Genomic DNA, 15426 nt, shown 5'->3' on the forward strand with positions numbered 1-15426 from the left:
GTTATTGATCTGTATATTTGGTTCCCCGGGCTTTCATTTTTGCGTTGCAGAATCGGGGGTGATGTTGCTCCATCATCTTGGAGTTGTGCTGGGAGCATAAATAGGTCTTGGAATGCTGGTTGTCCAGCTATTGGAAGCATCAGAGTATCTCAATATGATCATGCTTCTGTGTGAATTCATGTTGAGTTCCTTTCTCATATAATATTTAGTTCTGATCAACTCATCTCAAAAAGCCTAAAGCAAATCCAAAGAAGGGCTATGGAAATGATCAAAGGTATGTAATAGTTTCTATACACGGAGAGGTTTGAATAGACTAACATTCTTCAACCTGAACTGGAGGGGACTGAACAGGGATGTGATGGCAATCAATGCAGTTGTGAATAGGGAGCAATTACTGAGAGTTTCTCACTATATAATTGCAGTAGACTTAGTTTTTTACCTAACATACGATTAAACTGCGGGACCCTTTTTCCAAGGGGATTATGGGTGACAAAAGTTAGATGGTTGTAATAGACGTAATAGAAAAATTTCTGGATGAAACATCCATTCTGGATTATGGAACACAAAGAAATGACCTCAAGTTCAAAAAATTCTGTAGGCTCAGGCTGCAGGAGACTGTGGGGAACTGTTGCCTCCTGTTTATCCTCATATATTTTTGACACATTTGGTACTGACCACATCAGAGAGCATTCTAAGATAGATGGACACTTTGTCTTGCCTGACACAGATATTCTTATGTTCTTACTTTCTAAAGGGAAACAAATATAGACAAATATATTCTTTTGTGCACTTTGTTGTGTTTTATCGATTCAATGACAGATGCTAGGTGTGCTTTTTGCTGAGAAAGATTAAGGGAAAGTGATGAAAACACATTTTTGCATTTATATTTTATCTTCTTTCCCTGGAATGAGAAGGAAGGGATTCTCTTTGAAGAGAATGGACTCCTTCAGTGGCTGAATATTTAGTATTAAAAGAATATTGAGGTTCATCATAGCAATGGACCAAAGAATCATCTGTAACAACCTTCTGCCACATGCCATCTTTGTTCTAGAAAGGGAGTAAACTACTACTTTGACATGATGCCTGTTATCCTTCCCTTCCCTTTGCCCAGTTACTTCTTGTTGATAAGAGAAAGAAGTCCCTGTTCATCTGAGGCTCTTGGTTGTGGGTAAAAGCCTGAGAGGTCATAAAAGCATCCCTATTTTTCCTATGCAAGCCAGCTGGTATCACAATCACAGCAGAGTAAAGGGGGGGCTACTCATTTGGGAGACACTCAATAGTAAAGGGAGCAACGATTCAGTCTAACCTTGAGCGTTTTGAGTGTTTTGCCCCTCAGGCATACCGTGGACTTCTGGGGAAAGGCGGGTCACAATTTGACTGTGGATGTCCCCATGGCAATGAGCAGCACCACCTGCCGGCTACCAGTTGTCTATCTCCTTACAAGAGAGGAAGGTATTTTCTGATTTTTCCCCCCAGCGCTCTTCCTTGCAGAAACACCATTTGTAGCAAGGCATCCTTCTAGGTGAACTGATAAACATGCATCTCTCCCTGTGAGGTTTACTAACACTACTTGCCATGTGGTAATAGGGCATACCCAGCAGCAAAACATGGCACTTTCTTCCAGCACGACTGGAATACAGCTTCCAGGCTTGCTACGGCCCCGGCAGTCCTTGGAGTGAGGAACTGAGCTGAGACAGTTTATTTGCAAAACAGAGAGCTGTATCACTAGCAATGAACTGAAGAACAAACAGAAAACTTCACACAAATGTGGCACTTGCTCTTTGCAAATTACAGCCGTGGTATTCTTACTACAGATGAAAAACAAACAAGCTACTCTGTCTTGTCTCTCCCAGCTTGCTTAGAGACTCAGCTCAGCTTGGCTGCATGTAGATCAATTTGTTACAAGAGATCAGCATTTCCTTTTAAGCTTTTGCACTGTAAGTCCCTATAGGATCCTGATGTTTTTATCAATTATATATTTTCATTTTGTACTGGTAATCAATAGCACTTTAGAACACTAATGTCATACCTTATCTTTGTCTTGGGCTAGTAAGTGAATAATAACTAAATAACGCATTTCAAACAAGAGAACAAATGAATATTCTCCCTCCAGTGCACAAAGAAACATGCAAAAAGAAATCACTGCACAATAGGACATTGATTTTTGTGGCTTCAAACTTTCCAGCTGCAGGCAGAATAGAGTTTTAGTGCAATATCTTACTTCTGAAGTTGCACTTGGACATGAAACTTCAAGATGCATCTCATTTTTTCAGCATTACAACTGGGTAAAGGTTTGGTGCAGACCATGGTAATGCTGATAATTCACAGTCTTTGGAAAGCGAAAGAAATGCTTGCAGTCAGCTCTATTGGCAGGACCTTTTCAAATGCTATGTGTTCTCAACAGACAAAGCTTTCAGACAATTGATATCTGGAAAACAGTCTGAAACGGCAGACCTGAGAAAGTCAGGGAATAGCCTTAGACTCTGGTTTGCAGTCATGTATGCTGTTACATTGTTAGCACAGGTTTTGTTGGAATTTTGGCCAGTGCTAAGGAGTATTCTCCCAAGCAGCTCTGGAGTGTATGTAGATTGGGAGTTAGTGCTCTTGACAAACAGCTTGAACATGAGTTCCCTATTTTGGGTATGAGGACCTGGCTGTGCAGATCAGAACCATGCTATGTCAGCTGGCCTTGAAGCCAAGGAGTAGTCTATGCCTCATTCCATTTGCTAATGTAGACATGGTCAGTAGGTACTGTATTTGATAACCTTTCTACCAAAAGAGCATCTCATGGCTACAAGGTTGGACTGGGACTGAAGAGATTCAGTTCCTAGACATAGCACAGATTTTCAGTGTAACTTGAGGTCACTTAGACCCTCTGTGTTTCTCATTTCATCTATGAAATGGAGATAACAGAACTTTCTTGCTTTAAGTACTGTGACAATGACATGTGGAAAGACGTCATAGATGGATTGTAATCTATTTAATACAGCAATAGTCTTTTATTAGAGGTGTCTAGAATAATGGGAAATTTGTCTGACTGAGAAAAGTTTCCAGTTCTCTCTCTCTCCTCCACTGTTTATTTCTCCAAATCAAACTGTTTAGCTCAAACACTGAAGACTCTGGAGGCACTGGAATCTGGCTGGATTATTTTTGTCTTCCGTGAATTCAGCCAACTAGTGTACTAGTAAGGGTTGAATCCCTGCTTGTTTGTTAAATATGTTTTAAGCCTGAAATATTTTGAATACAACAGGCATATGGCATTTTCTAAGTAAAGTTTGTGTCACTGGAACACAACTGTCAGTGGGTGATACAGTGCTGCACAATTATAATGAAAATAATAATAAGAGTAATAATAACAGTAATAATAACAACAAGAGAAAAGAATAGTGAAAAACTGTTAAAGATGCACAAAAGAAGATAGTTGTATTTTTCACCCTGATTAAGGACAGTGCTTAAACTTGCCCTTAATGTTAAGCCCACTTAAGCACCTTTCTCAAATAAAGACCGATATAACCTGATTTTGGTGTGATGCTAGACAGCTATTATGTCCAGAAAGAGATCCAAAACAAAAGAAGTATTCACTCACAAAATTGTTTCTCTCATAAAATTGATTCTCTACCTGGTGATAGTGCTGTAGTTTCCCTTCATTGAATTTAACATACTGCTCTTTATCAGTCCTGTGGTTCCTTCTCTCCTGTTTGTCTTCTCGAGAGGCAAGCCCCAAGGTTTCTCTTCAGCAGAGCATTCCCAAATATGTACCAATGTATTGATGTATGTACTGATAAAATTATTCTGGCAAATCAAAGGAAATTTGCAGGTGCAAGTTTAGGCATGCTGCATTTCTCATAGAGGCAGTGATGAATTTGAATAAAGTGCCTCTGTCTTATTCTAAACAGATTACATTTGTTAGCATGATGACTGAGTTGTTGGGAATATGTATGTTGAATATGGAGAGGTTATTACACAACAGTGTTTTAACTTATTGCAATGCTCTGTCATGTGTGCCTGCTGTCAGCCAAGTTACACTCTCCTGTGGCAGTGGAATGAACAAAGAACGTGCACTTGGGATACACTTACATATATTAATATATATACGAGATCTTTTGGCTTGATTCCTTGATTCGTAGAACAAGAGGTCTCCATGTATTCTTACTTTACCTGGATATGCTTTGTCTGCTAACTTTGTGACATTCTATTATTATTTTACATTTCACATTCTGTTTTATGTTTCACTAACTGATCTAATTCTGAAAATTCAAGTGAAGAAACTTCTGTCTGTCTCAAGGTAAATTAAAAGTGAACAGCTAAAATGATTCACCCTCTAACTTGATTTTCCAAAATCTGTCTCTTTTTTTATTCATAATGTTAAATTTAATTTTAATAATGGGTCAGCAACAAATATCCGAAGCTCTAGAAATGAAGAATGCTTTCTCTGATTCCATGTGTTAAAATTTCTAAGATCTAGACAAACCCTTTTTCTTCTTCTTTTATGCTCAAACAGTTAGAACATGGAATAGCATGTTTAATTTGGCTAGAAATCCTTTCTTTTCCAACTTCTTGCACATATCTCAAGTCTCTGTCAATGTAAAGGACATAATTCTGTAATGAGTCTTTCTCAAGACTGCCCTTTAGCTTAAGATAGTACTCGGCTGCTGGAGAGCTTTCTGCCTCTAAAGATTTATCTGTTCCTCCGGTCACCTCAGACCTTCATGCCAGCACAGGTGTGAATTGAAGAAGTTTTCAGACTTTCCTGCTAAACTTTATGTACAAAACCCATTAAGATTTCTGTACAGATGAGGGTAGAGAGGGGACCTGTTGAAGTGGATATGCTTCTTTTAATCTTGGCTACAATACAACCAGATTTTTCTATTGATCTTCGATCTGAAGTACAAAACATCCTTTAAGCCACGAGAATTCAGTGTATCTATTGAATTTTCTATCTATTTAGCAACAGTAGAATCAATTTTTACAAATACGTATTCGCTTACTGTGTAATTTTAATTATATTATTTGAGTATCTGACATACATCTTTGGTTTTCAGAGATTTGGAGAAAATTCTGTCTGTCTTCACAGGTATATGAACAGTGGAGTTACTTTACTCTGGAGTTAAATTTTAGGCTCAACACTTATATGATCTCAATTCACCCTACTGATGTTACTGAAGGTCTTTAATTTCAGTAGGAATTTGATCAGACCCTAAGGAAAGTTGGCATCAGCCATGAAAACCAACAAAGAACCATATCTACAAAGAAATTCAATCAAAATATCCCTCTTTGTGAATTAGGAAAGACAAGAAAGGAAAGACTTGAAGAAACCAGCTAAAATTATGTAATTAAATGTCTAATATCTCAAGCAATAGAAGTTTATGCAGTTTGAGATTATTTTATTTCTTTTATTTATTCTCTTTACAATAGAACTTATAAAAGGTGATGCACCCAGGTAATTATAAGCATCTTTATTGTGGATTATAACATAATTTTTTCCAGTAATGAAACTCTCATGAGTTACAAAGCCAAAATAAGTATAATCTTCTAAAATATCTTCTCCCTCACTTGATTTCAAAGTTCCCAGAAGACTAAAAATAACTCCCCAGGATGCTCCAGGGCCTGGCTTTCCTGGTAGTTCACAGACATTTCCACTCAGAGTACTCTCTGAAGCAAACCAATTGTTTGTGGCCATATTCACCTGGGGGTTTAAGAATATTTTGCCTTGTGGGCAACATGGGTAAGACTAAAAAACCTTTGGATTTCTCTGCTCTGTGCAGACTTCCAGTACCATAGACCAGAAGGTCTATTGTGCTCAGATGCCTCTGTTCTCCCTCATTACACACTTTTGACATGTGTAGTGTATGCACCGCACTATAAAACCTCTCTTCTGGCAAACCATAATGCAGCCCTCTGATCGCTTCAGACATTTTGACCTGAAGAAGTAAACACCAAAACAATACTATACTAGTGTCATGCAAGCACCCTCTGGGGCCCATGGTAGGGCTGTGAGGAGACTGAGGAAAAGTACTGTGTGTTAAAAATACAGTCAACATGCTCCCACAGCAGCTGGATGTGGAAAGCATAGATGATAACTAATAGGCTGCACTTCACCTAGAGGCTGGAGGTCTTTGTTTGGGCTGGACTTCAAGTTTTCCAGATGGTGATCAACAGTCACAACTGACTGATTGTATGAATTTTTGATTTATTTATCGTGATAATATGATAGTTTAATTTTTAGAGCTTACTTATGAGTATGCTTCCTTAGCAAATTAATTGATGGTGGATGTAAATGATGAGGAGGAAGGAGTTTTTCCTCTTTGATGGTTTTCAAATTCTTTTTTGTGCTAAGAGGAGCTGATTTTTCCTATAATATTTATGAGCAAAAAAACCCAATGAAGTCATTGTTTAAGAGGTGCAAAGGTACAACAACAACAGTGCAAACGCTGTATGACATTCTGGATGCTGAAATGTAGAGACCTATTTTGAGAACCAAGTTGTCTGCCATTGGTGCTTGATTCATTATTTACATCCATTTGGGAAATGAGCCCTCAGGAGGCTGAAATATGATTATCCAGTTACTTGTGCTTAGTGGGGGGAAAAAAGAAAAGACAAAAAACTCCCACAGGGAACAGAGCAATATTTTACTAAATTATCTGAAAAAAAAGATTCCTTCTTCATTTTCAATGAACTACATTAATACATTGACATTCATAGAATCACTGAGTAAGGGCATATGAACTTCTTGAAAAGAAAATATAAATAAATAGCTGACTTAATATATCAGTGTGTGTCCCTGCCTGTTGTTGGTTTTGAGTGGAAGAGCATTAAATGGAGAACCAGAATGTTCTGGGAGGGGCAGAGAGCAAAAAATGATATGTCTCAGCAATGTCTCAGCAGTAACTGCTTGAGATCAGTTATATCAGCAGTAATGTGAAACATTTTGTATCCTCTTATTGCTTATGTAAGAAAGAAGACCTATTCTTCAAAGATGTGAGAGCACCATCTGTGGCAGTAATGTGGGAATGAAACTTGTGAGAAGACATCATGTTCCCATCTGTTTTCAGAGAAGCTTAAACAATGGCCAAATCCACCAAATAGCTTCTGATGTGTGAACTTGTGAAGTGGTTTACAAAGTTTTATGGCTTCTGCATCTGAAGTTCTGCATGCAAGTCCAGAACAACTGTCTGTCAAATGCAACTGCCTTTGTGCATGGACATGTCTGTACCGGAGGGCACAGGGCACACCATCAAAGGTCTGTTGCGACATATGACTTTCACGTTGGTCATGTACAAGATCCTATATATGCGGGAGCATGGAGCAACTCAATTCTTTGTCAGACTCTTCCATTTCCAAATGCTGGCTTCAGGGTGTTTTAGATATTTAAGGGCCTTCAGATATTTTAAAGAATAGAATGTGATAATGCCAGGTTATCTTCTACTGGTACCTTTATCTATTTTTATATCAGTAAGTTGTCTTGCAGTACTTGTGTTTTTTTTCCCAAGTCATATTGTCTCCAACCTGTCTGACTAACTGGGTAATTTAACACTGACCTGTACATTTATTTTTTATGCTCACTTTGCTGTCTCTCTTGTTGTGATGTTGCTTTCAGGGAAGCTCGGGAGGGTGTAACTTTTTTAGGAACCATTTGGCTAAGAGCAAATAGAGAGGCCGTTTATCCTTGACATTCATTAATCTTACAATTATAATTCCTTTTGGTGTTGTGGTGGCAAGGTATTGCTTGATAAATAAATGAAAATAAAACAGTTGTGTGGGGTTTTTTTTCTCATGGAAATGCACTCAGAACTTCAAGAAATTCCAAAGTCCAATGGCTCTGGCAAACTCTGCCGTTTGCCTGCAGCCTGGTTAATCATCTGTCAAGTCTAATGGTACTCGGAGCAAGTTGTAATATAGATAATTTCTGGAATATGTCTTCTTTTAAAAGCCCCTTATTTTCTCAATAGTCTTTGCTTTGATATATCATACTGTAGCTACGCACTCCTTTAAATTAGTGCCTGTGAGCCAGTGAGTGAAATCCTCCTTGGAGACATCAGTTTGTCATCTTGGAGAGCATCCCCCCACCAGCCCAGTAGCCAGGAGGGGTATGGTGTGAGTTCCAGTGCAGTTCTGCACCAGCAGGAGATTTCTGTCATGAAAGCAAATCCTCAGGAGAAAGATGGAGAAAAGGATTTGAATCTTAAATCACCTGTGAATCCCTGGGAGACTTGAGTGAGAAGCTTGCTGTGTCCTCCTCTCTGCACTGCAGCAGACTTCGAGGAGCTATCCCAGCTATCGCTCTCAGCGCAGTTTCGTCAGTACGCTTCAACCATGCATCAGAACAGGCCTTCTCTGGTTTGCTGAACTAGGAGTATGAAATGAAATTTATTTTTTCTCTTATTAAAAGCTATATATGTCATGTTTTCACCTCAAAAATACATTGACAATAAACAGTTTTAATTGGAAGGCGTGTATGTTTTATCTAGTAAATCCAAAGAGAAGTTTTAAAAAATGTAGTTTCAAGTGAATGAGAAAAAGAATAAATGGCAATATTGTGGTCTTGTAAAGGTAAGAATAAAACAGAAAGAAAGGCTGAAACCCTATACAGTGTCTGTGCCATTTTTTCTTCCTTTTTCAGGATATACAAGGGGAAAAAAAACTGTGCAAAAGAATATTTAGAAATAAGGAAATACTTACATGAAATAACCTTCCAGACTAATGGGAATGGATCTCTTGTGATTTTAAATGTATTCCACTACTATGCTAACATATGCAAAGGATGAAGGAAACAAGTTACAAATGGAGAGAGTGTCAAATTTGCAAATCAAGACAGAATAATTTATCCTAAGAGATAATTTATACCGACTAAGCTGTCTGAGGCTTTGGTGATCAGATTTTGGCATGTGTTTCTCTACAGCTTGCACGGTGGACCACAACATAGCATAGAGATGATTCATGGGCTGGAGACTTTCTGCACATGCAAGGTCCAAGGTGGGTTGGCTCGGCTATAGAACAATTTTTAAAATTCCTTTGCACCTTATGTCTTGGGCTTCTTTTCAGCAGTTTCAAACTCAAGCTTCTCAATAGCTGAACAAAATATTAACAGGATAAATTACTTGCTCACCGCATGTGAGTATATTACAGGAGGAATGTGACTTATGAAAGCAGTTGTGTCTCTTAGATGCTTAGGCTTCAGTCATAAAGCTGGTAAAGATGATAGTAACAATATTAATAGTGAGAATATGTTGATATTAAATAGACTGCAACCATGTCTTTATTTAATTTCAAAACTGTGATTCGCCAGTACTGTCTGTTCCCTCTCTGCCCCGTAAAAGAGGAAAGAAAAAAAAAGAAAAAAGAGAAAACCAGAAAATGCAGAGAGGATTCTGGCTAAGATGACCAGAGAGAGGCAAGTAATATTGTGACTCTTTTTTGTCATCAAGAGCGCAAGGAAATACTATGAAACTAGTTTTATAATATTTTCAATTTTAAAAATAGTATTTTTAAATTAATTTAAAATAATTTAAATAGTTCATATAACTTTCAGAAAGACTTTGGTAACTCTTTGGTAACTTAGTGATATTAAAAATCAGATCGCAAAAATAACAGTATCCCCTTATAACAGTAAAACAGAGGCTGAACTTTTAAAAGCTTGCTGCCATTAAAGTCTGCAGCATCTGAAATATCTAATAAAGCTTATGATTATAACTCTCCATCCACTGCAGCTCTTTCTTTTTTTAATCCGTTTTTACTTTTCTGACTGTTTGACCTTCTGAATGATGCTAAAATTTATTGGAGGGTCAAAAAGTCATTGGGGCCCATATGAGGCAAAGCAAGACAAATGAAGATAGGATATCTAGGCAAAATCAATGCATGTCTAAATGCTACTTCACACTGTGCAAAACACACCAGGGCTGTTTATAGGAAGGGTAGATGGAAGTTTGCTTTATACATACTAAAGGTGCTTTCTATGTTCTTATGGGGAAAAACTTGTTCTCAAGCTTCGCATTCCAGGGCCTGTAACCAACTGCCAAGACTTTTCAGATGTGCCAAGTTCAAAATCTAAGATTTCAGGTCCACTTGCCAGCTCACATTTTCCATTTGGCAGCAGCATTCTCTCCAGCCCTGCCAGTAGCTGGCCCCTGAGATGCCTCCTTACAAGGCCTGGGATTTAATTTTAATTTTTGTTTTTTTCAAACATTATTGTTCCATGGACATGAAAGTCCAAAATTTTGAGATAAACCCAGGCTGAGCAGAACCCATTTTTTTCCTGCTGAAAAATCTCCAAGAGAGCTCTCGCTTTGAGAAAACTTTGGAAACGATATCTGACTTAGTCAAGGGAGTTTATTTGTTACCTGCAGTGATATTTCTTTGTGAATACACATTTGTCAGGGGAATCCTGTTTCTTTACTTAGTGCAGAATTTTTTTTTTATTCATTTTCTAACTGTGCATGCCTAATTCCCCTCTCTGTTAATGAGAATTTAATGTGCTCTTTGAAATGAACAAAAAAATTTCTATGCAACTGATAAAACAGAGCTTAAAGAGGTAGAATGACAGCACTCGAGAAGGGGGAAAACAGCTGCCTGGCTGTGAGTTTAATGCTTTTCTGCCACAGGAGTCAAACTGCAAAAAATTGGTGGTGTTTTTTTTTTTTTTCTTTCCCCCCCCCCCCACTGAAACAGTACTTGAAAGGAAGAGACAATAGGAAAGGAGTGGTAAAGGTACTGTGAATTTTCAGTGTGACCCATGGAGTGATTCCCTAAAATAAATAAAATGAAACTATTCAAAACAGGATAGTGGAAAAAATGGGTTGCATAAATTGTACTGACATTACTTTGGAGCTCATCCCTTTTCTCTGTTGTGTTCTCATTTTGATGGTGACCTTTCAGACTAGACCTGGATAATTTAAATCAAAAGAATGTTTTTCCTTGTTGTGACACCCTCTGGTAGTCCATTCATGCAAACTTTAAGGAAATTTTGTGGCAACAAATCACAATGACATATTTATTCTTGCAATGCCCCTTGTCCACCCTTAGAGAAGATCCATGATTTAGCATATGAAGTGGATTACCTTTCACCCCAATTAATGTTTTTATAATGAGTACCAAAAGAAGCGATAATGTTTTGCCACTTATTATCGAGTGTTACCGGGGCAATCTCTGAAACTCAAGACTCAGGTCATTGACAGCAATGACATGATGGCAATCATGTTGCTGAGGTTTAAGCCCTGCTACAGTGATGAATAAATTGGTCAATTTAATTTCCAGAACTATCAGTTTGAAGCTTTGAGTAACAGAATGAGAGAGATACAAATGTCCAAGGGTTCTGAAGATTTGGCAGAGGTTAGATTTGGAATTCCAGCCATTTCTGAGCCTATTGAAATGGCAATTAAAAGAGAACCTAGGAAGAAATAAAATAAGGAATTATAGTCGTGTTTTGTCTGGGAAGTGAACGTCATTTTTACATACAGTGATAAATATTTTTATGCTATTATGTGATAAGACATGTATAATAAATTATATTTTGCAGCTTGTCAGTATGTTGATTGCATTGTACAATTTTCTAGTTGGCAAAATTTAGTTGTCTCAGTTTTAAAGAATGGGAACCATCTGAGATATTATTGCACGGCCTGATCCTACCTGACCTTTTTTGTCTTGTAAGGTTATGCATAATGCTTAAACATACTTTAAGAATACCAGACAAAGAAGCAAAGGCGTTTGATAGCCCCCTGACAGAAATAATGTTTCTAAGTTGTTTCTTGGATTTCTTCTATAGGAAAAATCAGGCTGTTTCTGGAAATCTGTTTTGACAAGAAGAAATACCTTGCATAGAAGTTTAGCAAGGAGTCACACTGGCTTACCAATAAACATTTTCCTCTTGAGTTATAGTGACTAATAGCACTGGATGGCCATGCAGGTGCCATTTATATGAAGAATTCCCTTCTTGCAGTCTATTTTTTTCTTTTTCTTATTGTAATTATAAGAAGTTATTTATGATAACTGCCAGTTCCATCCCACCTCAGTATAGCTTTCTACAAGACCCAAAGAAAGGCAAAGAGCAGGTGGAGAACTGTCTATGTATGTGTGTGGTTTATGACTTTTCTCCCATTATCTTAGGTATTAATGTAATTTAATACTATTCATTCATTTCTCAGCCCCTTCTTTACATTGGAGAAGTAATTTACCTCTTCTTTTCCATTGAAAAATCTTCATTAACCTCTTTTGCTCATGAGGGTTGAGAAACTATCTTTTGAGCATCCTCCCATAAGGAAAGCTGGGGTGAGGGGGTGGTGAGTATTGTGTCACATTAAAGGACAGAAAAGTGTCTTTGAGAGAGGAAAGCCTTCCCTCCAGTCCCCATGTTACAGAGGGCAGGGGCTCAGACTGTGCTTAATTATTAACTTGGAAGTGCCTGCCTCGCATTTGGGATCCTGATGAGCATTGCAGTCACATTTGACTTCCCTCTGGTGTGGGTGAGACCAGGGGAACAGCAGAAAGCCTCCCCTGCAGCACAGAGATTCCCTGGCACATAGAGGAGGCTGGAGCCACAGTGTTCCTCAAATGGTTGATGGATCTGTAGTTCGCCAGCACTGAGAATATGAGCTGTTATGTGTCTCATCCAACTGTGTAAGATTGGATGCAGATTTTAGTATCTAGGTTTCAGTTTCCTTCCCTATAAAAAGTAACATTTACTTTATCTCTCAGTATTTTCATGCATTTTTAATTATTTGACTTCAGAAACTTTTTGGGTTGTTAACCTTAGACAGAAAGATTATGGAGATTCAAAATATTGTGTTGTTACAAAATGTCTCGTGTCAAAGAGGTTCTTTCAAGGCTGTAAAATTTCAATATCCATTAAAAATTATCTATTTATTTAGACTAATGTGTTGTCATAACACAAAAAAATCACAAGGAGAAGAGTGGCTTTCTCCATGGCTTCATGCCAAGATGTGACACACCACCTCTTTACTGTGTGTCTATGTGTGTGTATCTATTTTTGTTGCAGATAGGGTTTGAGGTACAAGTGTTAGCCATATCTGTGCCCAGATATCTGGAAGATCATACAAGTTGAGCTTTGCAGCTGACTGCAACAGTCAGCAGGGAGGATGGCAGGGTAGCATCACCCAGCTGCACGTTCTTGTGAGCAAAACCAGAAGAAACTGAGTGAGGCTGATTTTTAGTTTTAAATTGACATTGGCATTTTAATAGCGTTCACAGATACACATTGCATCTGAAGCCCTGTGGGCAAATTTCTGTTCCTTTCTCTTCTGCATAACAAGCGACTTGGGCTCAGTTCTCTGGCTCTCTGACTGTTTTACAGGTCTCTCAAATTCATCCAGCTTCACAGACCTGCTTCCTACCTGTGCTCATATCGGGAAAGATGCCAAAACAGCTGGGAGATGAATTATCTATTTATTTATTCAATACAAATACTTCCTTCTTTGACCTGGCGAAATCTGGTGAGCTGGAAAAGCCTTTTTTGTCACTCATGTTACCTCTTATCCTCTGCAGGAGCCGCAGCGGATTTAAAGGTCATTTGAAAAGCAGCCTTTTGCTCTTTGACAGCCTTTTCACTATTAACTTCCAGTTCTGTTTTACAAAGTCATCATTAGCTGCATTTGTGGCTACTGCTATTTTCCTGGGATTGCAGAGAAACCTGAGATACTAATTGCAATGAGCTAATTTGGCAATACCATGTAAACTTCCTTAAGGCATTAGTTAAGAATATATTTTCTTTCACACAAAGAGTATTTGAAAGAGGGAACAGACTGCAAATGCAGCAGAAGGTATGCTTTTGTACTCCTATACTTAAGAGTAGATGGTATAATTAGCTGACAATGGTAGTTGAATGTATCTCTCAGAATGAGAACATACAGAATTAAACAGTAGCTTTAGCTTAATGATAATCAGTGATAATGATGATAATAATAATAGTACTTAGAACTTTAATGCAGAGATTTGCATCTTGAAAGTGCTATGCTAAACATTGACTTAATTACTGTCACTTCTTCAGGGAAGGTAGGTATTATTGCCCTGACTTAATAGATAGGGAAATAGAGATATAAGGGAATAAAATGACTTGCCAAGGGCTCTGCAAGGGCCTGTAAAGGGAGTCAAACTTTCCAGGTCCCTTTACTGTGTGCTCCCTTATACTAGGCTAATTATGCACATTGTAGGGTTGCTCTGTGCTTTTGAAACTTGAGACAAAGCCTTTTGAAATTAAAACTGTGCGTAACATGTTTTGAAGGGTGTATTTTTTAATCAGTATGTGATTGGAAAAAATATTTTAATATGATTTTTCTCTCTAGGTCAACAAGAAACACATGGTTGGAGGCAAAATTTTCAGTTTTGTTCTTAAATATATATATTTATTAATCCTTTTATAAAAAAACTTCTGAAAGAAAGGTCAAAAATTTGTACAGGGTAACTGAAGAAACAGGTTTTTCTGAAATTACTTTCATTATTAATTGTGGAGAGATGTGTTTGTGTGGCCTGAAATTATTTGCCAAATATTCCAAATTTTTTAAAGTTGTCTCTGACACGCAAATTGCATATGTTTTTGAATCATATCTTGTAGACATATTTTGCTTGGTTCTTATGAAAATCATTGTGAATCTTTCTGCCTCAATTATTTCTTCTCATGGAAGGACTGGAGATCAGCCCTGTGATTTGATTATTTGCAGAATATATGGTGAATAAAATGGTTTGATCTTAATATAAACAGTTTTCTGACCACAGCCACAATTTAAGGCCATGACGAGATACTCTAAGATGAATTGTATTCCATAAGTATGAAGCGAAAACATCAGGTTTTAGCTATAATTATTTCCCTGTGTAAAAGACATTAAAACTAGACTACAGGAATGAATTTTGCTCTGACTGCATTCACTACACTTTTAGCATCAATCCTGTAGGCACCACAGTTCTGGTTAATTAAGTCTGAGTCGTAGTTCACTTTGATAAAAAATGTAGTTCTGTATCTGTAGAGCATAAGGCAATAAAAGATGTCAACATCTGCATTTGCAGGATTTAGAAGGAGCTTTTGATAACCTGCTTCCTACCTTCTGTCACCTCTGCTTAACAGTGGAGGCAAGCTCATAGGTATTTAAAACCTGGATGTGCTAAGAACCTTCCTGTGAACAAGGTGAAGTTCCTCTCTATACTGGCAGCCTTGCTGGACAGGGCTGGTGTCACATTTAAGTGTTTCAGTACCTTTGATGTACATGGACATTTGCTGGTACTCCGAAGGGAGATGACATCCGTAGGTAACAGCTTCATGTAGCTTTATTGATTTTTGCATTGTACTGGCAGTCATTTCTAGGCATGAGAATCCCTTGCAGAGCCTGTCATGATAGTCTGACCTAGAGCTTCAGACAGTTTTTGTAGATGAATTTGAGGAATGCTTTGCCTGTTTCCAGAATAAGATAGCTAATTTATCCAGCT

General features: G+C 37.8%; 1 long non-coding RNA gene across 1 annotated transcript in view; it reads left to right on the top strand.

Moving 5' to 3' along the window:
* LOC113999861 overlaps window positions 1–15426 on the top strand; it is a 55236-nt gene that overhangs the window by 18063 nt on the left and 21747 nt on the right. Inside the window, exons 2-3 of the long non-coding RNA XR_005566078.1 lie at window positions 8900–8973; window positions 13304–13442. This is a non-coding gene — a long non-coding RNA (uncharacterized LOC113999861). The remainder of the gene's footprint in view (window positions 1–8899; window positions 8974–13303; window positions 13443–15426) is intronic.

Source organism: Pipra filicauda, unplaced genomic scaffold, assembly GCF_003945595.2.
Source record: "Pipra filicauda isolate LSUMZ 115617 unplaced genomic scaffold, ASM394559v2 scaffold60_size3304689_pilon, whole genome shotgun sequence".
NCBI lineage: Eukaryota > Metazoa > Chordata > Aves > Passeriformes > Pipridae > Pipra > Pipra filicauda.